Below are 22,964 nucleotides of genomic sequence, written 5' to 3' on the forward strand. Positions count from 1 at the left end.
TAAAACTTAGCTGGATAACAGCTGTTCTGTAAGTGAGGAATTACTTCCAGGCACGAAGCAAAGTCACTTTTCTAGCAAACGGTGATTTGTTGTTCATTATAAGTAGCTGACATACTGCTGAAAGAGCGTATTGGGGAGCTGTGGTTGCCTCGTTCCATGTGATTAACTTAGCCTGTCTTATTTACTCCGCGTCTTCGGGCATTCTTATGTTAGACGTGGAGGTCTGCAAATTTAGTAATTTCTGTTTCCTGTGACTTAACCACTCAATTCACCTTTCTCCAAACGTATTCTTTTAGCTTAAATTGTCGATGGTTCATGGTGTGGGTTACTGTAGTCACGTCCTAGTTCGTGAACCATGGGCAACGGCTGAGTGGCCTAGTAGGTGGTCCTGAGAGTTGGGACACCAGTTGCTATGGAATGGGAGTGGGCATCTCGGACATATTCTGAGTCATGGCCCTCCTTGTGCTTTGGCGGGTAGGACTATACAATCCGCCGGTGGTCCATAACCTGTTAGAGGAGAGATACTCACTTGGACTATGTGTAAGTAGGGTAGCATCCTGCTTCATGAATTTACCGAGCTCAGAACATTTTAAGCAAGCCTCGGACCTAATGGGAGTAACGGAGTCCCACTCCCATTTGACAGGCGAGGGACTCCTTGGAAACAACTTGGCGAACGAAATGGAATTCGATGGGGAGCTATCAATATTAATGGGGCTTATGGAAGAAAGAAAGTAGAACTGGTTGAGTCAGCTAAGAGGATGCATCTCGATATGCTAGGAGTAAGTGATATTCGGGTAAGGGGTGATAACGAGGAGGAGATAGGAGATTATATAGTGTAATTGATGGGTGTTAGAAAGGGAAGGGCAGAGTCTGGGATAGGGCTTTTTATCGGGAATACCATTGCACGCAACATAGTTTCTGTTAGGCACATAAATGAGCGAATGATGTGGGTAGATTTATCAGTTGGAGGAATTAGGACGAGAATTGTCTCAGAGTATTCACCATGTAAGGGTGCAGATGAGGATGAAGTTGACAAGTTTTATGAAGCATTGACTGACATCATAATCAGGGTCAACAGCAAGAATAGGATAGTGCTAACAGGCGATTTCAATCCAAGAGTTGGAAACAGAATTGAAGGATACAAAGGGGTGATTGGTAAATGTGGGGAAGGTATGGAAGCCAATAGGAATGGGAAGCGTTTGCTGGCCTTCTGTGCCAGTATGGGTTTAGCACTTACGAATACATTCTTCAAGCATAAGGCTATTCAGTGCTACTACACATGGGAGCCTAGCGGTACCAGATTCATAATAGAGTGTATCTTAAGCGACTTCGAATTCAGGAAGTCTGTTAGGAACGTACTGGTTTTCTGGGGATTTTTCGACAATACAGACCGCTATCTGATCTGAAGTGAACTAAGTATCTCTAGGCCTAGGGTAGAGAAAGTGAAATCTGTCTGCAAACTAATAAGCGTAGAAAATCTCCAGGACGAGGAAATTAAGACAAAGTACATGGATATGATTAGTGAGAAGTTACGAGCAGTAGACAATAAGCAGGTTGGGTGGCATACAGGGATGCTGCAGTAGAAACAGCAAGGGAATAACTAGGAACAACTGTGTGTAAAGATGGGAAAAGGCGAACATCTTGGTGGAATGATGAAGTGAGAGCAGCTTGCAAATGTAAAAAGGCTTATCAGAAATGGCCTCAAACAAGGGCCGAGGCAGACAGGGATTTGTACATAGATGAAAGAAACAGAGCGAAACAAATAGTTGTTGAATCCAAAAAGAAGTCATGGGAAGACTTTGGTAATAACCTGGAAAGCCTAGGTCAGGCAGCAGGGAAACCTTTCTGGACAGTAATAAAGAATCTTAGGGAGGGGAAAAAGGAAATGAACAGTGTTTTGAGTAATTCAGGTGAACTCATAATAGATCCTAGGGAATCACTGGAGAGGTGGAGGGAATATTTTGAACATCTTCTCAATGTAAAAGGAAATCATCATGGTGGTGTTGCGAACAGCCAAGCTCATGTAGAGGAGGAAAACGATGTTGATGAAATTACGCTTGAGGAAGTGGAAAGGATGGTAAATAAACTCCACTGTCATAAAGCAGCAGGAATAGATGAAATTAGACCTGAAATGGTGAAATATAGGGGGAAGGCATGGATGAAATGGTTTCATAGAGTATGAAGATTAGCATGGAGTTTTGGTAAGGTACCTACAGATTGGACAAAAGCAGTAATTGCACCTATCTATAAGCAAGGGAACAGGAAGGATTGCAACAGCTATCGAGGTATCTCTCATTGATTAGTGTACCAGGCAGAGTATTCACTGGCATCTTGGAAGGGAGGGTGCGATCAGTCGTTCAGAGGAAGTTGGATGAAGACCAGTGTGGTTTTAGACTGCAGAGGGACTGTCAGGATCAGATTTTCAGTATGCGCCAGGTAATTGAAAAATGCTATGAGAGTAATAGGCAGTTGTGTTTGTTTCGTAGATCTAGGGAAGGCATATGACAGGGTACCGAGGGAAAAGATTTTCGCCATACTAGGGGACTCTGGAATTAAAGGTGGATTATTAACTCATTGCGGACCGTGGACGTCGTAAGACGTTCAAGCTTGCTCCTATGCTGCGGGCCGTGGACGGCGTAAGGCGTTTAATGTTTCGCGCGAAGCAATGCTGTTTATATTAGTCATCCATGCATTCTTACACCTTAGTCTGCGTTACTGGTTGTAGCAGGAAGTTGGTTGACCTTGTTGAGATAACCCTCGCGTTGAGTGGGCTCATGTTTATCTCAGCAGTTTTAGCTGGAAAATCTCATAACTTCCTCGCGCGTCAATTCGGTACTTGAGATTCCAATGCAGTGTGTGTCGTCCTTACCGAGTGTAGTATAATGGCTTTTAATACAAAGATTCTTACGGAAGATTAAATAGATATTGTTCACAATGATTATTCTGGTGATGAACTTATTCCTGAAATAGACTCAGATAGTGAAAGTGAGAGTGGTGAGGAAATTGCGATTCCTGAATCCGATAGGCGTATAGAGGAAAGTGAAGTGCCTGATACATATCATTCTAGTTATTGTCCACCTGTTCCACTATTTACAGAGACTTCAGGTATAAACGTTCAAATAGAAAATAAGCAGGATATTTTGAGTTACGTGAGTATTTTCATGAATGACGAATTTTATCAGTGTGTGAGCAGACCAATCTATACGCGAGTCAAGTGATAAGTGCGGCGCCCTGGTCTTTCACAAAGAATTCGATCATGCAATCGTGGAAACCAATTAATCCAAAATCCTGATATAAAAATGTACTGGACCGAAGACCCTGTTATTCATACTACGATATTTTCTAAAACAATGTTCCGAATACGCTTCCTTCATATTCATTTCTTCACTTCGGTGACAGTAATCGTTATGCTGAAAATATAGATAGGCTGTATAAAATCAGACGCATTTTGAAACCTGTCACACCATATATCACACCTTAAATATTTACTACAGGTAAGCACAAAGTATCATTTTTCTAACACTTATAGTTTAGGAGTAAATGAAAATTGTATTAAGTGATGCATGTCAAGAGGGCCGGCCATGAAAATGACCGGTCCAGGCATTCAAGTGTCCCGCTCAGAAGCAGGTACTGAACGTGTTAAAATCAATCAAAGGCATTTATGTTGACAATTGGGCTTCAGTGAGAATTGATGGCAGAATGAGTCCTTGGCTCAGGGTACTTACAGGGGTTAGGCAATGCTGTAATCTTAAACCTTTGCTGTTCGTAGTTTACATGGATCATCTGCTGAAAGGTATAAAATGGCAGGGAGGGATTCAGTTAGGTGGAAATGTAGTAAGTAGTCTGGCCTGTGCTGACGACTTGGTCTTAATGGCAGATTGTGCCGAAAGCCTGCAGTCTAATATCTTGGAACTTGAAAATAGGTGCAATGAGTATGGTATGAAAATTAGCCTTTCGAGGACTAAATTGATGTCAGTGGGTAAGAAATTCAACAGAATTGAATGTCAGATTGGTGATACAAAACTAGAACGGGTTGATAATTTCAAGTATTTAGGTTGTGTGTTATCCCAGGATGGTAATTTAGTAAGCGAGATTGAATCAAGGTGTAGTAAAGCTAATGCAGTGAGCTCGCAGTTGCGATCAACAGTATTCTGTAAGAAGGAAGTCAGCTCCCAGACGAAACTATTTTTACATCGGTCTGTTTTCAGACCAACTTTGCTTTACGGGAGTGAAAGCTGGGTGGACTCTGGATATCTTATGCATAAGTTAGAGGTGACAGACATGAAAGTAGCGAGAATGATTGCTGGTACAAACAGGTGGGAAGAATGGCAGGAGGGTACTCGGAATGAGGAGATAAAGTTTAATTTAGGAATGAACTCGATGGATGAAGCTGTACGCTTAAACCGGCTTTGGTGGTGGGGTCATGTGTGGCGAATGGAGGATAGGTTACCTAGGAGAATAATGGACTCTGTTGTGGAGTGTAAGAGAAGTAGAGGTAGAGGTAGACGAAGGCGACGATGGTTAGACTCGGCTTCTAACCATTTAAAGATAAGAGGTAAAGAACTAAATGAGGCCACAACACTAGTTGCAAATAGAGGATTGTGGCGACGTTTGGTACATTCACAGAGGCTTACAGACTGAACGCTGAAAGGCATAACAGTCTAAAATAGGTATGTATGTCTCTGTAACTGCATATTTTATCTTTACCTTTTTTTGCCTTTGAATACTCATTTTGTTTTCTTCATGGAGTTTTAGTACTTTGGATGGTCAGGTCATTAGAAATTTGTTGATTTAACACATACAATTCATACAGCCTTCGGTGATCGAAAATTCTTTTCAGATGAGAGGGATGTCATGCCTTCATGGATGTTGTTCTCCTGATGGATGTCTGCTGACATATTTCTGCTAGTTGAATTAAGTCCAAAGCTCCAAGTTCCAATGAAAAGAAAAATTATTTTGTGGCTTAAAATATTTTCTCTAGAGAAAATATTGGGAAACAAATAATTAACATAATCGTCCAATAAATAATCACCAGATTCCAATTCACTCATTAAATCTGTCATTTTAGTGTGAGCAAATGGAGAATATGTCTAATACCAAGACACTTAAATGCACAGAACACAAATATAATGAATACTGAATTATTGTCATTTGCTTATATCGCGCTCTGTTAAGGAATCGCATCGAAGCAGGCAGCAGGAGTTGGTTCAGTCTAATGCCATTAGATTCTGTTAAATTTGCTACTTGCATTAATGCGACAACCTCACTGCACTGATAAGCATTAACGATTGTCTTCTGTTTCTCATCCATTCAATGCGCGAAAAATTCAAAACCAGAAAATAAACCTATTTCAGTGTTATGCTAATAGAGTACGTTAATGTTATGTGCAACAGAATGACAATCTCGCCTTGTTGAATAAGAGGTATTTTGTCCAGAAAGAACCAAGCATCCAAATTTCCATCTCAGCCAAGTCATATCTCTACCATAGAAACACCTGAAACGAAGCATCCAAGAACATTTGTTAAGATGTCATTCCTCAGACTTGTATGTCCAACCCTTGCCCCATTTTTGTAAGGGGAGTGTGAAATAAGATGAATCTTCATAGCGAGTTTTTACAACTGGATGCCCTTCCTGACAACCTCCTCATCAGAGGAGTAAGATGAAATGAATGATGTGATATAATGATGGTAGGAAGGGAGGGGGTGAAACCCAATGCCAGCACAAAACCTACTCCGGTCTAATACCACCAAAGGGTCTGCTTAAGGCTTTACGTCCCTTTCTGATGGACAAATCACCATCAATAGTCATATGCCCTGCATATAAGGACTGTGAAAATGTTTGAAATTTAATCCAGGCTTTTGGCACGCAACCTAGTGGTTTTAAATTGTATACCACCACCGCATCCCCCCTACCCGACCAGCCAACATTCTGGTGGTAAAATTTCCTTCGACCAACGGGACTCGGAACTGCTTAACTACGGTGTCAGACCATACACTTCACGCCTTAACGATCATGGTCACCACGTGAGCTGCAATTTTTGCATGAAATACTGTAATGCGTTTTCATATCCCAGAATGGAAAGATTTCTTTCACTGAAAGGTAGTATTTTTCACAAAATAGTTCAAGAATGATGGTCATCGTTGCATTGTTCTTGTAACCCATATCTGGTACCAGTTTAAGTCTCTCACATGTTTCTGTTTTCTGATATCTATGAAGGCAACAGAAATGAGGATGTGCATAGTTTGACCTCGTGCCAACAATACCTACTTCATCATGACGAATGAGTCAACTGGCTGATAGAAATTTATTTTTCTTTAAAGAAGTGCAAAAGTCATGGTTGAGAGAGGTTCATTGTATTTTTCTGGGGAAAAAAAAAAAGACATAATCTATAACTGGTACAAATTTCAGCTGTTGAAACCTTCTAGTTTTCTCAATATTGCTTGGAATGACAGGCAGAATTAGGAGTTTTATATTTATTTATTTATTTATTTATTTATTTATTTATTTATTTATTTAAATTCAGTTCCCTCTTGAAGTAAATCTAATGAAATGTTATTTTCACAAGAATTAATCATCTGTTGCACCTGTCCTTGACAGATATGCCTTGTATGTAGTTCATGCAAATAGAGAAAACAGTCTAATTCATGGTTGTAAACTCTTCATTCCTATCAGCGCCTCCTTAGTACGAATTTAATAGCTAAAGTACTATGATGGACCAGTGTGTCAGGTACCAATAGTTTTCAGAATATGTATAAACCAGAGCAGAAGTTTCCAACTGGCAGGCCACAAAAGCTTTTTGAAAAAAATATGTATGAAAAATGAAGACAGTTTATGAAAAATATTTCATAGCTTGTTCAAAAAGTTCATTAATTAATGTACCTCTTACAGACCCCAGTGAGAAATAATTCATTCTTTAATATTTCCTATTTTTGTCTATTCTCTTGATCTAGATAGAGTATATTTGATTTTTGTAACTTAAAAATCCAAATTTTTGGGGGAAATGGGCCATAACCGTTATAAAAATGGCTTTGGGATCCATTCTAAATCTTGAAATTTATGGGAAGCACAGCTGTGGAAATTTTTATGCAACAGAGCATACAATGAATACCAAAAAATTCTTTCATTTCCATTGCTGTAGAAGGTGGTTTCAGTCCTTCGTTCTTCTCTTGTTTATAGTAGTAGCTGTTACACAGTGCTTCAGTCTCGAAATTTTCGGGGAAGTACTCGTGGAAGTTCAGGGCTGGGATTTTAGGCTGTTACAACTGAATATAAATGTTCCCTCCACAAGGAAGATCTTTGGATTGGAAAGGGATTTTAGCTCATGTTGCTTAAGAACAGTTCCATTGCTGTCACTTTACTCATTGCTGCCTTCATTATTTACTCCAATTCGTTGCTTTTATCAACATCTGTATTTTCCAGTGTTCCAACCAGTCATTATCATTGCTATCACTCATTCAAGTTCTGAAGTGTCTTTTTCAATTAGCTGCAATATCCAGTCAGAATCATTCCTGAAGTCCCACTTATTCATCGTGGAAATGTTGATTGATCAGCCTTAACCTACATCGACACTCTTGTGAGGACATATATTGTCATATGAGTACCATTTTCAGTTGTGTGTGTATCTTACCACAATTACTATGAAATAAATATTTAAATATTGAACAGTATATTTCAGTAACTTATCTTTTGAATATTGCCATAAATATCTTAATGATGAAATAAAAATGTTCGAGTTGTCATGCTGAGATATACAATGTGCAGCATTATATTGTTTCAATAGTTACTAACCCCTGTACAAAATATTTTCATGGAAATGAAACTTGATACATAGAACCCTAACATTCATGTCAAATTGATCTCATTTCTACAACAGCTGAACTCTAATCACTAATGTTAATGTATAAAAGATGCTCGCAAATGCGAATGCTTTGTCTGTAAGGGATTTGCAAGACATAGCAAACAATGTTGATATGGAATTAAGTCATCCCTTCTACAAACAGTGTGCTGCATTGCACAGTGCTGGAGCGAGCAAGAGTAGTTGTGGGCCTCTCCACTCACCTTCCTCCTCTTCACTCACATAGCAATAGACTCACCCGGCAAGATTTGCTGGCTACTCGTCTTGTCTCCACTCATGCTCAGTTGCGCTTGCTTAATGTGTAGTGAAGTTTCACAAGTTATTGTTCATTTTGGGGGCTTTGTTTTGTGTTGAGTGAAGTTTACAGTGTATTTATGTGAATAAAAAAAGAGCTGAAACTCAAAGAAACACAATTAAAAATAAAAACAGAATTTACAAGAAAAGCTGAGAAAATGACTAATTACGTATGACAGTGAGAAGCTTCAATGTTTGGTATGCCTGCACATTATGTCTGCACTGAATGAGTGCAGTGTTAAACAACATTACTCAACAAATCCCAAGAACAAGAATGCAACATACAAGGAAGAAGCTTGATATGTACTGGTTGCAGATTTTGACAAGAACTTAAAACAGCAAGCAGGTACGTTCAGTAAAGTTTTAAAACATGGTATCTTCTCTGTACACCTCCTACGCAGTGTCGCTTCAACTTGCAAAGGCATAGAAATGAAGTTTCACTGAAGCCAGTCTGATTTAAAAGTGTGCTATGGATAATGGCAGAGGCTTTCGGAGATGCTAAAATAGCTGAGAAATTTGAATCCATGCCACTTTCCAACCAGACTACAGAGAAGGGTCATTGATATGGCAGAACAAGTAGAAAAACTGCTGATTAGAATTGGTGAAGGGAGCACTATTTCTCACTATGCCTTCATGAAAGCATTGGTCAGTCAGTTGTTAATATTTGTACGCAGCACCTTCAGACTTCAGCCGTAAAGATGAGCTATTTGATGACTGTTCTCCTCAAGGAGCAACAAAAATGGGAAGGACATTTATACTGTTATGAAAACCTGTACCGAGCAAGTGGCCATGCGGTTAAGGGCGCGCAGCCGTGAGCTTATATTTGGGAGATGGAGAATTTGAACCCCACTGTCAGCAGCCCTGAAGAGGGTTTTCCAGGATTTTCTATTTTCACCCTTTCAAATGCTGGGGTTGTACCTTACTTAAGGCCATGGCTGCTTCCTTCCCACTCCTTGCCCTTTCCTATCGCATCGTTGCTATAAGACTTATCTGTGTTGCTGCAACATAAAGCAGATTGTCGGAAAAACCTGTTGACAGATTTTTTTAAAATAATTGGTTTTACATTGCACTGACGGAGATAGGTCTTTTCGTGATGAGTCAATAGAATTATAGGCTTTAGTAAATGGTCAGCCATTGTGACAGACATGGTGCCAGCAATCACAGGGGCAAAGACAGGTCTGACAAGTATGCTAAAAAAAAAAGGTGTGATCCACTGTCTCATTCACCAAGGAGCATTATTTGGGAAATCACTGAAGAAAACTGAAGTTTTTGAGCTAATGTTTACAATTATTAATATTTAAGAGGTGGAATTCAAGCTTTTTTACATAGATAACTCAAGGTTTGTCTTGTCTGATACCTCAGAACTAGAAGAAGAAATTCAATGCCCACAGTTTTTAAAGAAGTTAACTTTCCTAACAGACATGACAAATCACCTTATGTTCAGCCTGAGTCTTCAAGGAGGTATTAGATGTGGTGGGAAATGCAAACAGATTTTGAAATAAATTAAACATTATCAAACGTTCATTGGAAAACAATTAACATATTTCCCTTATTGTCTATTACCAGCAGAGGAAGACCAGGAAGCTATAGATATTTCAGATTTCAGTTCACACATTCAAGAGATCAGCGAAGAATTCAACACATGGTTCAAAGAAATTAAAACTTGGAAAAGCAGTGCACAGCTTTACGTGAATCCTTGGTGCTACAATCAAGGGTCCAGAACCACACATACAACTTGAGGTGTACAATGTATAAGCCAATACTCTCCTACAGACCAAACAAGAAAAGGGAGGACATTTTTTTAAACTGCTATCCAGCAAAGAAAATCACCCAAACTTAACATAATACGGACTAAAAATGAGTTCAGTGTTTGGGAGCATGTACAGTGGAACCTCGATTCTCCGTTTTGGGGGGAGAGCGTTAGATATGGGAAAATGGAAAAATCTGGGTTTGAATTAAAACCATCAACAATTTGGCTGAACATCAAAATAATTAAATATGTATGGTTATAATCTAACAAATATCCCTAAAACAAACAAACTACAGCCCTATTGGGCCTTGGCATACAAAGCGACCGCTGCTCAGCCCGAAGTTCTGCAGATTACGAGGTGACGCATGGTCCGTGTGACTAATTCTTTTTACCGTTATTCTTGGCGCTCTAGACCGGGATCACCATCTCACCGTTAGATAGCTCTTCAATTAACGGTACGGTAATCGTGTAAGCTGGTGGACCTAGAACCAGCCCTCATATCCAGGTAAAAAATGCCCGACGTGGCTGGGAATTTAACCTGAGGCCTATGGGTGAGAGGCAGGCAAGCTAGACCGCGCAGCTGGCTTCAAACATTTACCCGCCAGTGGTTGCTATATGAGCAAAATGCTCACGGTTAGTGAAAATCATCTGCTCTTTTATCCAGCATACAGTTTCGAACTTGAGCCCTGATGTACCTTTGCACAGCAATTTTGAGAGAAGCATGGATGCACTGAATTTGGGAGGAATAATCAGCGACCATCAACAGTGAGCATTTTGCTTCACGTACGACCAGTCACTTTGGCGCTAATTTCTGTGTGTTTTATAGTTTTGCTATAGTTGTATGTTGTTTCATAGTTGAAACAGTTCTTTGCAACTTATTGTATTAATGTGTTGTATAATTAGTGCGTGATGATGGTTTTGAGTCGTGATATTTTAACTTGGTGTGATGAAATTGCTAGTGATCAACTCGAGGGCGAAAACAGCGACTCAGACTGTGCAAGTGGACACAGTGAACATAATATGGGTACTGAACAGTCCAAGACAGAAGAACGTGCTAATGGAACTGTACCTGGAGAGCAATCTGTAGCTGGTGAACAACGTATGTTGGAGATAAATGAGAATTTCATGTTTAGTGACAATGTTTATATAGGGAAAGATAAGGTGACAAAGTGGGGCAGACACCCACCTAGAAGAAACCCACGCTCCCATACTTGTGCTGCAAATATAGTGACTCGTCCTCCTTGTGTAAAGGGCATACTTAACTGTCGTAAGCATCATCAGCCGAAAATAAATCTTGGCCTAAAATTAGGTCAGGCCCCCGAACCTAGTGTCCTTAAAATATATGGAAATGAAGTGGCTTCAGGCGCGATCAATTCCTGTTCGAAGAGTTACTACTCCACGTCTGCTACAATATGTGATTTCTCTTGCCCGTCTCGCGTATCTATACAAGAGTGTGATTTATTTCTTCATTCAAAAGAATATAATCATCGTTTTTTGTCATGAACATTCTTATTGACTGACTGGCAGCTATGAGTTTGACTATTACACTGCCAGCTCTGTGTTGTACCCTATGTTTTTAACCTCTGGCAACACAATTAAGTGTTTTTCTCACTTAGTCATGATGAACACTTTTATATTTTCACTCTTGTTTTATGTTTGAACATTCTGATGACTGACTGGTAGCAATGATACCTTAATGATTTTAATTATTTCACTAACAGCTCTGTATTGTACTTTCTGTTTTTATCCTCTGTTTCAACAAGATTGTGTCTTTCTCTTAGCCATGTTGTAATATTTTATGCTTTTTTCACACTAGTTTTAAGCCTATTTGATTTTCTAAATGTAAATGTTGTTTCTTAGGGTACCATATATTTTAAGGACACTAGGTTCGGGGCCCTGACCTAACTTTAGGCTAAAATTTATTTTCAACTTATGATGCTTACGACAGTTAAGCGAAACATGTCCCATGTTACAACGCCTGTTGTAATGTTTATTTCCTAAATATAAGGAAAGTTAAGTATTGGAAAGGTGGTGTTAACTATTATTGGAATTTATTATGTAAACACATCGTGTCATACCATGAGCATTTTGCTCAACGCGCGACCACTCGTGTTACTTTCATCCTAGTGACCACTGGTGGGTTAATTACTTGAGTTACGAATCTCGATACTGTATGTTCACTTTTACTGGGGAAACATGTCGGCAACTTATGATCAGCCAAGCTCATCAAAATATCTAATAAATTACGCCAAGCCGAACAACAGTCTATCTCAAGTAATTTTTAATTCTCTAATCTAATCAAATAAGCAAATAAAGTACGTCAGATACGAAAGTGTCCAACATGATGGCAAAATGCCTTTTTTTTTTCCATTGTAATTTGGTCTCCGGTATACTGTTTATAGTGTAATAGACAAGAAAAATGTTCCGCCGATCAATACATTTATTGTGAATGAATTATTGCACTAGTACCGGTTTCGGCCTATCTTGGCTATCATCTTCTAGCACACAAATTTAGTCATTAGACAAAATTACAAAGATGTTACGTTAGAGCATCCGGATGTCTAATGAAAAATGGAAGTAAAATATATTGCATTATGTTGCGTTAAAATATCTCTGATTAAAAGTGGTTATGGTTATATTAAACTAAAACCTATTGATTGAGCATGGACATAAGTTCATAAACACATTGAAATATATATGCCACATCATAAGACACTAAAAAATATAGCACATTAAACACAATAAAACATGGTATATTTTAAAAAGTCTATTAAAATTTGAGTCCATGTTGCGTTGCATTCATTCTTCAATCCTCTCGTAGTTCTTGTGTTGATTAAGTTGTATTAGGTGAATATCGAGAAAGTTCTATGGCTGATATACTTTGTATTGGTATGTTATAAGAACTCTTGTCATTAAAATTTGAAAATTGAGTACTGTGCAATTCAACTGTTGATGTAGTCAGGTAAGATTCATATATACAGCAAGATAGGGTTTAATTTTAGAGCAGTTGGTGGTGACACCTCTCTCGTCTATGCACATTATATGGTTGTTATCTGTAAAGAAAAGCCAATATGAGTATAGCGTATGTATGAAGGAATGCCTGGATGTATGTGTGAAATGAAAAGAGTACTTACTGTTAACTATTATTGGAATTTATTATGTAAACACATCGTGTCATACCATGAGCATTTTGCTCAACGCGCGACCACTCGTGTTACTTTCATCCTAGTGGAGGTTGTGTACTGATATGTTTGGAGATTTGTTGTGTTCTGCTACGAGTACGTCTGGGGCTCATGTTAGCTGTGTGGAGGGATGTTGGTAGAGGGGATGGAGGGGTGGCTATTGTGAAGGTAGGGGCGGGGTTAGGTTTGTGATTCGTCGGTTTGTTATGACGTGTGTTTACTAATTTGAGATAGTCATTTTTTATTGCAGGAATGACTTTGTCAAAGATGATACTGGTTTTCTCTGTAATGTCGTTAATGTTATGATTGGTGTTAGCGTATTGATCCAAAGAAATATAGAAATCTTCGGTTATGTTGAGCAGGGGGCCCTTAGAGTTTATGTTTAATATCATCATGTCATTATTGGTGTCTGTGAAGTTGTGCTTAGGTTCTTCTACATGTTGGCCTATTGATGAGAAATGGTTGTGCTTTACTGCATTTATATGTTCATTATAACGGACGGTGAACCTCCACAGCAACAACAGTAAGTACTCTTTTCATTTCACACATACATCCAGGCATTCCTTCATACATACGCTATACTCATATTAGCTTTTCTTTACAGATAACAACCATATAACGTGCATAGACGAGAGAGGTGTCACCACCAACTGTTCTAAAATTAAACCCTATCTTGCTGTATATATAAATCTTACCTGACTACATCAACAGTTGAATTGCACAGTACTCAATTTTCAAATTTTAATGACAAGAGTTCTTATAACATACCAATACAAAGTATATCAGCCATAGAACTTTCTCAATATTCACCTAATACAACTTAATCAACACAAGAACTACAAGAGGATTGAAGAATGAATGCAACGCAACATGAACTCGAATTTTAATAGACGTTTTTAAAATATACCATGTTTTAATGTGTTTAATGTGCTATATTTTTTAGTGTCTTATGATGTGGCATATATATTTTAATGTGTTTATGTACTCATGTCCATGCTCAATAGGTTTTAGTTTATTATAACCATCACCACTTTTAATCAGAGATATTTTAACGCAACAAACTGCAATATATTTTACTTCCATTTTTCATTAGACATCCGGATGCTCTAACGTAACACCTTTGTCTAATGACTGTAAATTTGTGTGCTAGCTGATGATGGCCAAGATAGGCCGAAACCGTTACTAGTGCAATAATTCATTCACAGTAAATGTATTGATCGGTGGAACATTTTTCTTGTCTATTACATTGAATCCAATCAATACGGAATATGAAACTTATAAATAATAATACTGTTTATAGTACCGTAAGTTTCTGGAAATCTTGTACCACGTAAAGTATTGATTCTCAAAAGTTCTCCATTGCATTAATTTTTCAATTTTTCAATTCTGCCTGTCACTAATCATAAGCAGATTGGAAAGAGAAAATAAACTCCTCCAAAAATTTCTTTTTATTCATGACCTAAAGCTGAGCTGGAAAGTGTGCTCACTGCACAAGCTAGTGCGAGTAGGAAATGATACAAACTTCTTAAATGTTATGCTGCGCAAATATAACAAATGCTGTTTTTATAAGGACTTTTTAACATAAAAACGTAAACATAAAATCTCCATCTTATATTAGGACCGAAACAGTAATGGCCTTACATGTGTAAAGTGTAACATTTCTTCTGGTTTTGAGAACATAATTGTATCCGATCATATTAAAATACTAGATTCGTGTTAAGAAGGAGCAATTTTGATTCCTAACCGAAAGCCCAGTCACTACTGTATATTATATAGTGCTCTGTGGGAAGTGCCAAAAACCTGTTCGGCAATACAATAAGAAAAAAAGTAAAAAATAAACATCTAACCCTGGACGTAATGTAGATGTTTTATAAGTAAGAACATTGGACGAAACTCATTCCATCTTGAAGTGGAGCTGTCTCTCCTTCCAATAGTTGTGGCCACTCTGCTTTACAATTTCAAACAAAGACAGACACCTCCGTACAGCCCATGAAGGCCCTTGGAGGAGTGGAAGGTAAAGGCTTCCACCATTGTTAGCCGCGGCACGTGATGGGATAGAGTGGTTAGCTCTACGCCCGGCCGCCTTTGCCCCCAGGAATTAACCTGGTACTCATTTTTGGTGTAGGCTGAGTGAACCTCAGGGTCATATGCACCTCCGGAAGTGGAAATACAATTTCAGAGGATTCCCTAAATAATACCAACTGAATGTGATGCTAAGCAAGTTCACTGCCGACTGATTTCCCAATGCAGTACTTGCTCTAATTATTTCAATGATGGGATGTTAACGTCAAAATCCATAGGTATGTCGTAGCCGTCCTTTCCCGAGATACTTTTTCTTGAAAACCGCTTGATCGAGGATTTTTCTTTGCTAGTGGATTTACGTCGCACCGACACAGATAGGTCTTATGGCGATGGTGGGATAGGAAAGGCCTAGGAGTTGGAAGAAAGCGGCCATGGCGTTAATTAAGGTACAGCCCCAGCATTTGCCTGGTGCAAAAATGGGAAACCACGATCGAGGATTTAGCTTTGATGGGACTGAAATTTCTGGACGGTTGATCCGGGAAATACAGTTGAACCTGACTTGTACGTATACCAAGGGGAAGAGAAAAAACTTGTAACTCAGAATTACTTAGAAATCAGACTTGCACAATACATCACATATTTACTGAAAAACCAATGGAATAGACCTACATGTGTAAATCCTTGCAAATAATAAATACATTAAGACAGAAAATATTATTTTGAACTTGGCCCGGCCTTAAGGAAATCAGATAGTTTGGCTTGTTTCACTTTTCTTGCATTAAGAATATAAACCTCCTTTAGCAAACTTGGTAATGCATTCAAAGCATTTTCACTACAACTTTTTGCACTGATGTAACACACACTTCGATTGCACTTAACACTCCACTCAGTTCAGGTGTCAAGATTCAAGTCGTTATCTCCATCTCCAATGTCACTATCGCTTGTAGCTGGTCCATCACCACCGCGTTGTTGGCATACATCGGCAATAATCTCTTCATCCGGTAGTTCTCCACATACAGCCAGATTGTCATCGAAATGCACAAAAGTATCGAATTCTATTTTTATACACGCACCGGTAGCGTTAGCTCATTGCCAGACAAAACTTCGTCCCCATAATCATAATTAGAGGCAGCCTCTTCTCGTAAGACACCAGTTTTGCGGGAACAGTTGCTGATTGTGGAGGATGACACCTGCTTCCAGGCAGCCGAAATAAAGTTCATGGCTTGTAGCAAATTAATGGAGAGAGGTTCATTTCCTGCATCACTCAGTGTTATTAAATGTTGAACCAGCATTTTTCTATAATGCGCTTTGAAATTTGCAGTGATGCCCAAATCAAGCAGTTGTAGAACACTGGTACAGTTAGGAGGGAAAAATTCCATTTGGACATTCTCCACAACGATTTGAGGTGGATGTACTGCACATCGATCCGTAAGATGAAGGATCTTCTTCTGTTTCTTTTTCATTTTAATGTCCAGTTTTTTCAACCACTGTTCCACTGGATTCAACTTCCTTAGGTTTTGCTTTCATACCCTTAAAACACCTTGGATTCTTCGATTTTCTTATCACAAGTGGAGGAAGTTTGTCAGATCCACCTGCATTGGTGGCGAGAAGTAGTGTTACACGAATTTTACTTTTCTTCCCTCCGTGGCATGAGTCCCCTTTTTCAGCTAATGTTTTATTTATTTATATTTCTTGATACTTCCTTGAAGGAATCGTAGTTCAATCCATTGATTGGCCAGCTTGGTGTGCAGATGCCTCGGAATGTCTGCATCATTGTTGAGAATGTGTCTCAGGCTGCTTCAAGGCTAATGTTTTATTAGGAAGGAGATTGTACAATAGGCCGGTCTCATCACAGTTGTAGATGTTTGGAGGCTGATAATCGCTTATGATACCCGGCAGAACCTCTTCTTTCTAGTGTTGCACAGTGACGTCTGCAGATTTTGAGTCCCCGCAAATTGTTCTTCCTGTCATTCCATGACGATCTTTAAATCCTTGCAACCATCCTGATGAAGCCTTGAAAGCAGCAGTGATACTCATCATTTTAGCTAAATCTATTGTGTTTGCCTTCAGCATGTCTGCACTAATTGGTAGAGCTGCAGCCCGCTTTTGCTGGAACCATGTGAAAAGTGCTTTCTCCAAATCTACGTACCATCCTTCTTGCTGACGGCTGCGCTTTGCTGATTTTGAACCCAGTTTTAAGAAATCGTCCAAAATAGCGTTTCTTTTACTGATGACTGTATATAGCGTGGTATAAGCAATGGCTAAGTCTGAAGCGATTTCAGTTTTTGTTTGTGTGGATTAGCGTCTACTTCTCGTATAACTTTTCCCTTTTCTGTTCTCCATGGCTAATCAAAAGCAACTGAATGACAAAACTACTGTTCAACAGTAAACACCAGATACTGGCATCGTGAACATTTTATTCTCCGTTGTTCCCATGAAAGAAATTCTCATATTCAAACAAATTTACTGTATTTTCTTTTGTTTCCGCATCAAAACCGCCCGTTTTGCTTACAATGTACCTTAATCTTTGGCGGCGTGTTAAAAACGACGAAGGTAGAGGAGGAGCGAAGGGGGCTCGTCTTTGTTAAGCCGCAGTATGTAAGGGTCAACAATGTCACTCGGCGAAACTCTGTTCTGTTTCAGCACCGAAACCCGATCGCTCTATTTCCGCCTACGCCGACAAAGGGGAAACTTCGTAAATACAGTCGTTTCTTTTTAAAAAGCACATTCTCATTACAATTACGCAAAACTCTGTTATATTTCACTGGCACTTAATACATATAACAGCGAATTACGTATAAACGGATTACGAATAAATAAGATTTAATTAACACGCTTCTAAATTATATTTTGCCGGGACCTAAAGAAAATTGTGTACAAATACAAATTACGTAGAACAGACTTATGTATAAAGCAGGTTGAACTGTAGTTTCTTCGAGGAATGGATAACGCAAAATTTTTACAACAGAAAAAAACTAGGACGTTCGTGGGACTGTATAATTTGAACGAATAATCCAGGAAAAATTTGTTTCTGGGAACAGATAATCAAGGTTCCCCTGTACATATATGAAAGTGTTTTTCCTTCTATAAAATTCATTTTTTTAGAAGACTTGCAGGTTCTTCTTTGTATCTTATGACATTAACAACAGAGCTGGAGACATTCGTTCATTGGTAGATGCAGCTGATTGATCACAAGTATTCCATCTAAATTGTCCTTGATTAAGTTGTGTTTTGATCTCAGTATTAATTTCAGTTTCTGTTTTGGTAAAACAATTTTTCCTTTTTGCCATTTATCAAATATTAATTCAAATAAATTGACAAGAGTGCTCTTCTTCAAAATTCAATTGTTCTGAGTATAATAGTTTTTGTTTATTTTAAATTTCATTCTTTTCAATTGTAAAATAATGTTTTAAGCAAATAAAATTGTTACATTGCTTATTTCTGCAGAGCAGAGAGGGGAAAGAAGCCTGAGATGTGACTAGTTCGACAAGGATTAGCCAGAATTTAAGTAAACTAATCTCTTTGGATGTTTGTTTTCTTTCGTAATATGGAGCAGTTAATAAATGTCGTGGGTGGAAAGGTACTTTCAATTATTTACCAAAAGCTGACACACTCTAGAATTTACATAAATTATGGAATTTTACAACATGACGAGCTTGATACCTCAAAATATTTACAACAGTATAATGAATTAAATGCAACTCTCTTTGAGTAGCACAGTCCAACTCTTTGACCCGCACGTCATAAGATTCCAGCGAGAGGAAGGTAATCCCTTGTGGAATTTATACAGTCAAAGGAAGGTAAATCTTCCATAATATTTACAATGCACAGGGTTTCTTGTCGTGTCTGTCGCGTCCTCCTGGGGATACGAACACAGGACAGCTATTCTCACAGAGGATTGAACCGAAGGGAAGGTAGGAGGAATTGCTGTACCTGGTACATGTATTAGAATAAGCGAGTGATGAGGGCTAGAAGTCAGGTATGGGTACACCTGAATATAAGATGATCTATAAAATAATTCATATTCATGAAGTTGAAAATTTAAGAGTAGAAATTATATTTCAACTGGTTGAGAAATCTTGAGTAACCGCAAAGTTTGTCATGCGCTCAGTCACAAGCACGAGGACATGAGTCATGTTGACCGGAGCATAGGTCAATCCATGAACAATGTTAAGATGTACCGGAATTGTACCGAGAATACAGGCCTCTGATTGGTCAGAACTAAGGAATGTTCGGCAGTCACACAGCAGATAATCTACAAGCTTCAAGAACAAATCGGGTGGGGCCGCGGAGGCTATAAAAGGACAGAGAAGCCTTTTATAAGGGCTTCTACCATTAATTCGCAGACGAGCTGCAGTCAGAATCCCTGTCAGTCGACAAGGTGATTACACAATCAGCAACAGTAGCTTAGGTCTTCTCATAAGTAGACTTTGAAACAGAAGGTGAAAGACACTTCTCTCTCAAGATTTGTCAACGGAAAATATTGTATTACTTGTACAAAGTGTACACACTGTAATTAACTCTCTACAGTTAAGAATATAGTATCTTCGTGGGAATCCACTTCATAGTTTATCCTTCTTTGTACCTTAGTTGAAATTTCCCAACCCAAGCGTCCCAACCGCTCGGTGACGATCCAACCAACCCTCCGACCAATCTGACATACTCCTTCAAGCTCAAATCCTCTCTGTCACGACAGAAGAAGAAAATGTTTGGTGTGCAGCTGTGGTGTGGGAAGCAGACAACCTCAGCAGAGAAGGAAATAAATTATTTTAAAGCCCCGCAGAAGAGGCTTAGCTCAAGAAAGAAGTTACCAGCCTGTAGTTCCCTATCCAATGAGAGGTGCCAGCAGCACGAGAGCAACCCACTGAGCCAGCCCAGCGCGTGGTAACAGACAGCGACTGAAGACCGAGGATCCAGCCCAGCTTCAACACCGATCAACCTTAAGGGTGAGTGCTTGTAACTTGCTCTACTATAATGGCAGAGTCAAGTGAAATGGGTAATTTAGTAGGCAACATCAGTGATTCAGGATCTGATACCGGTAATGCGCATGCAGAAGAACGTCTATATATTGGCGGCAGAAGGTTATAAAATAATAGGTCATGAAGCCGCACATTGCACGATACGGCCCAATGAGAAAGTATTATCCTTTAAATATAACTTAACAAAGATTACGGGTCCAGCTCGCAAGAAACTATTATCGCGGGGGGATATTATAAACTGGAGGCATGCGAAGTGTGCTCTATGGGAGTATTATGGCAAACAAGGCACATTTGAACTGTATCTATTCAAGCTATTCCAATCCAAGCAAGGGACTAGGGATGCTGTGGCAGAATGGGCTTACGAAGTAGAAGAAATTGTAGTTATGTTTAGGAACGCAATTCTAGAGGAGGAACCGATAGATGGCCACGAATATCAGCGCCAGCTGATAGTAAAGATTGCATTTCCCGGGTTCACTCCAGGGCTCCGAAAGAAGAATACAGCATAAGGTACAGGACGGGAATTCGAAAACATTCGAGGAGGTTGCAAGCGCGGCCAGACATTACTGCTCTCCCAAGAGGAACGCAAAGCCTTATACAAACCACAGCCATCCAGAACTCCTCGTAAAGAAAGTTGGCAGGTGTTACCCATTAAAGGCAACACAGGGCGACGTCAGGCTATGGGAAATAAACAGAACAAATCCCGAAATGTTTTGGTAACCTGCTTCAATTACAAGCGGGAAGGCCACATCGCAAAAGAGTGTGACCGGCCTCGAACCAAGTCCGATACACCTACACCTAAGTGCACGTACTGCAAAAAAATTAGGTCATAAAGAGCGAGAATGTAGAAAGAAGTTAAGGGACCAAGAGAAACCTACAACCGGAGAAATCAAAATAGTTAGGTCCATGAAAGTGCCACCTAAGGTATGATTCTAGCATGCGCAGGGAACAGTGTATCGTAAGGAGCGATCTGGGCCCTTGATACGATGCTATGAGTGCAGCAAAATGGGTCACAGGAGACCCGAGTGTCCATGATATAACAGGAACCGTGGACGTGCACTGAAGCGGTGTTACGCCTGTGGGAGGCATGGCCATTTACGGTGGCAATGTACCACCAAGCTCAGCCAAGAGGCCCGAGCCAGCCCTCAAGGAAAGGACAGAACGTAGTCAAGGCTTGTATAACACAAAATAGCAGAGACGAACAGAGTAGCCCTCCTACGCGCAATCACAGTCGTAAATCACGGTGTGAGATATGTAAAATATGGTCCCACGATAGTAAGGACTGTTGGTTCAATTTTAGGGACGTGTTAAACTAACAAGGGGTCACGAGCCAGGGACAGCAGTGAAAACCCCGAAGGTATCAAGTCCCGCCGCAACAGAAATAACCAAGACCGAAGGCACAATCTTGGTTGATTTAGTCGGTCGGAGAGACCCTGTTAGATTTTTTATAGATACAGGTAGCGACGTATCTCTCCTCAAGGAAAAGTGTGCACCTAAGGACATTTTTGTGAATCGATAGGAGACCCTCCAACTGAGAGGCATCAGTGGAGACGCAATATTCACAAAGGGAGAAGTTTGAATCCCAATAGGAGGGAAGGTCCTGGAGTTCCATCTAGTAGGCAATGATTTTAATCTGAGACAAGATGGGATCATTGGAAAGGACGTCCTGCATGATAGCGTGCTAAACTACCAAGACGGGTATGCGCTAATAGCAGGAAAGAAATATCCCTTTGGTGCACGGGAATCTGTATGGGTCACCCTGGAACCCCGAACAGAAAAAATAGTGGCTATTGAGGTAGATAAGTGTAATACTGAAGGCCTAATTGAGAGGCAAGAAGTAAAACCGAGTCTTTACTTAGCAGAGTGCCTGACCAAGTCAAAAGATTACACGGCTATTGACACTACTGATAAGACTTGGAGATTACCAAGTCCAGTAGTAGAGCTTCACTCTGTAATGAATGAGACAGCTGAAACACCCGGTGTAGTAAACAAGGTCGAGAGAGCCGCCTTATCTAGAGTAAGCGGTGGAGAACAAGAGCACTCTGAGAACGGCAATAATAATAATAATAATAATAATAATAATAATATCAGTGGTGAACAAATGGAGACCAACTCTCCAGTTACTAAGTCTAGGGCCCTGAGACTGCGAGAACAGTTACGATTAGAACATTTGGCAGCCAAAGATGGCGAAGAGATATATGCGGTCTGTACCGCCTACCAAGATTTTTTTACTTGGAAGGTGATAAGTTGACACACACGTATGTGCTGCAACATGCCATTCCGACACCCGCTGACCAGCCTCCCATACATTTAAGGCAATATAGATTGCCCGAAGCCCAGAAGGAGGACATAGGTAGACAGATTGATAAGATGTTAAATGATGAAATTATAGCGCCTTCTACCTCTCCAGGGTCCTCGCCCATTTTGATTCCGAAGAAAATGGACGTCTCGGGGAAGCAAAAAGTCAGGCTATTAGTCGATTTTCATGAGTTGAACCGAGTTACGATCGGTAGACCTTATCCGCTCCCGTTAATTACGGAATTATCAGATGCCCTGGGGAAGGCACAGTACTTCTCCTCCATGGATCTGGCCCATGGCTATCATCAGGTCATGTTGAAGCTGGAAGACAGAGAAAAGACTGCATTCTCTGCACTGGGGAAGCATTAAGAGTACCTGAGGATGCTGATGGGTTTGCGAGACACCCCCGCAACATTTACACGGTTAATGAAAACCGTATTAACAGGGCTAGAGGGCATAAAATGCCTTTGCTATTAAGATGACATTATAATCTATGGCAGCTCTATAGAGGGCCATAACCAGAAACTTCGAGATGTATTTTAACGGCTAAGAGAAGCCAACTTGAAATTAGGGCCGGACAAGTGCGA

The 22,964-nt window shown here is 39.7% G+C and overlaps 1 protein-coding gene across 2 annotated transcripts in view; it reads left to right on the top strand.

Annotated features, from left to right (window-relative positions):
• LOC136864966 (uncharacterized) overlaps window positions 1-22,964 on the top strand; it is a 160,228-nt gene that overhangs the window by 105,020 nt on the left and 32,244 nt on the right. The gene's annotated exons all lie outside the window — the stretch shown is intronic.

This window comes from Anabrus simplex, chromosome 2 (assembly GCF_040414725.1).
Source record: "Anabrus simplex isolate iqAnaSimp1 chromosome 2, ASM4041472v1, whole genome shotgun sequence".
NCBI classification, from domain to species: Eukaryota; Metazoa; Arthropoda; class Insecta; order Orthoptera; family Tettigoniidae; genus Anabrus; species Anabrus simplex.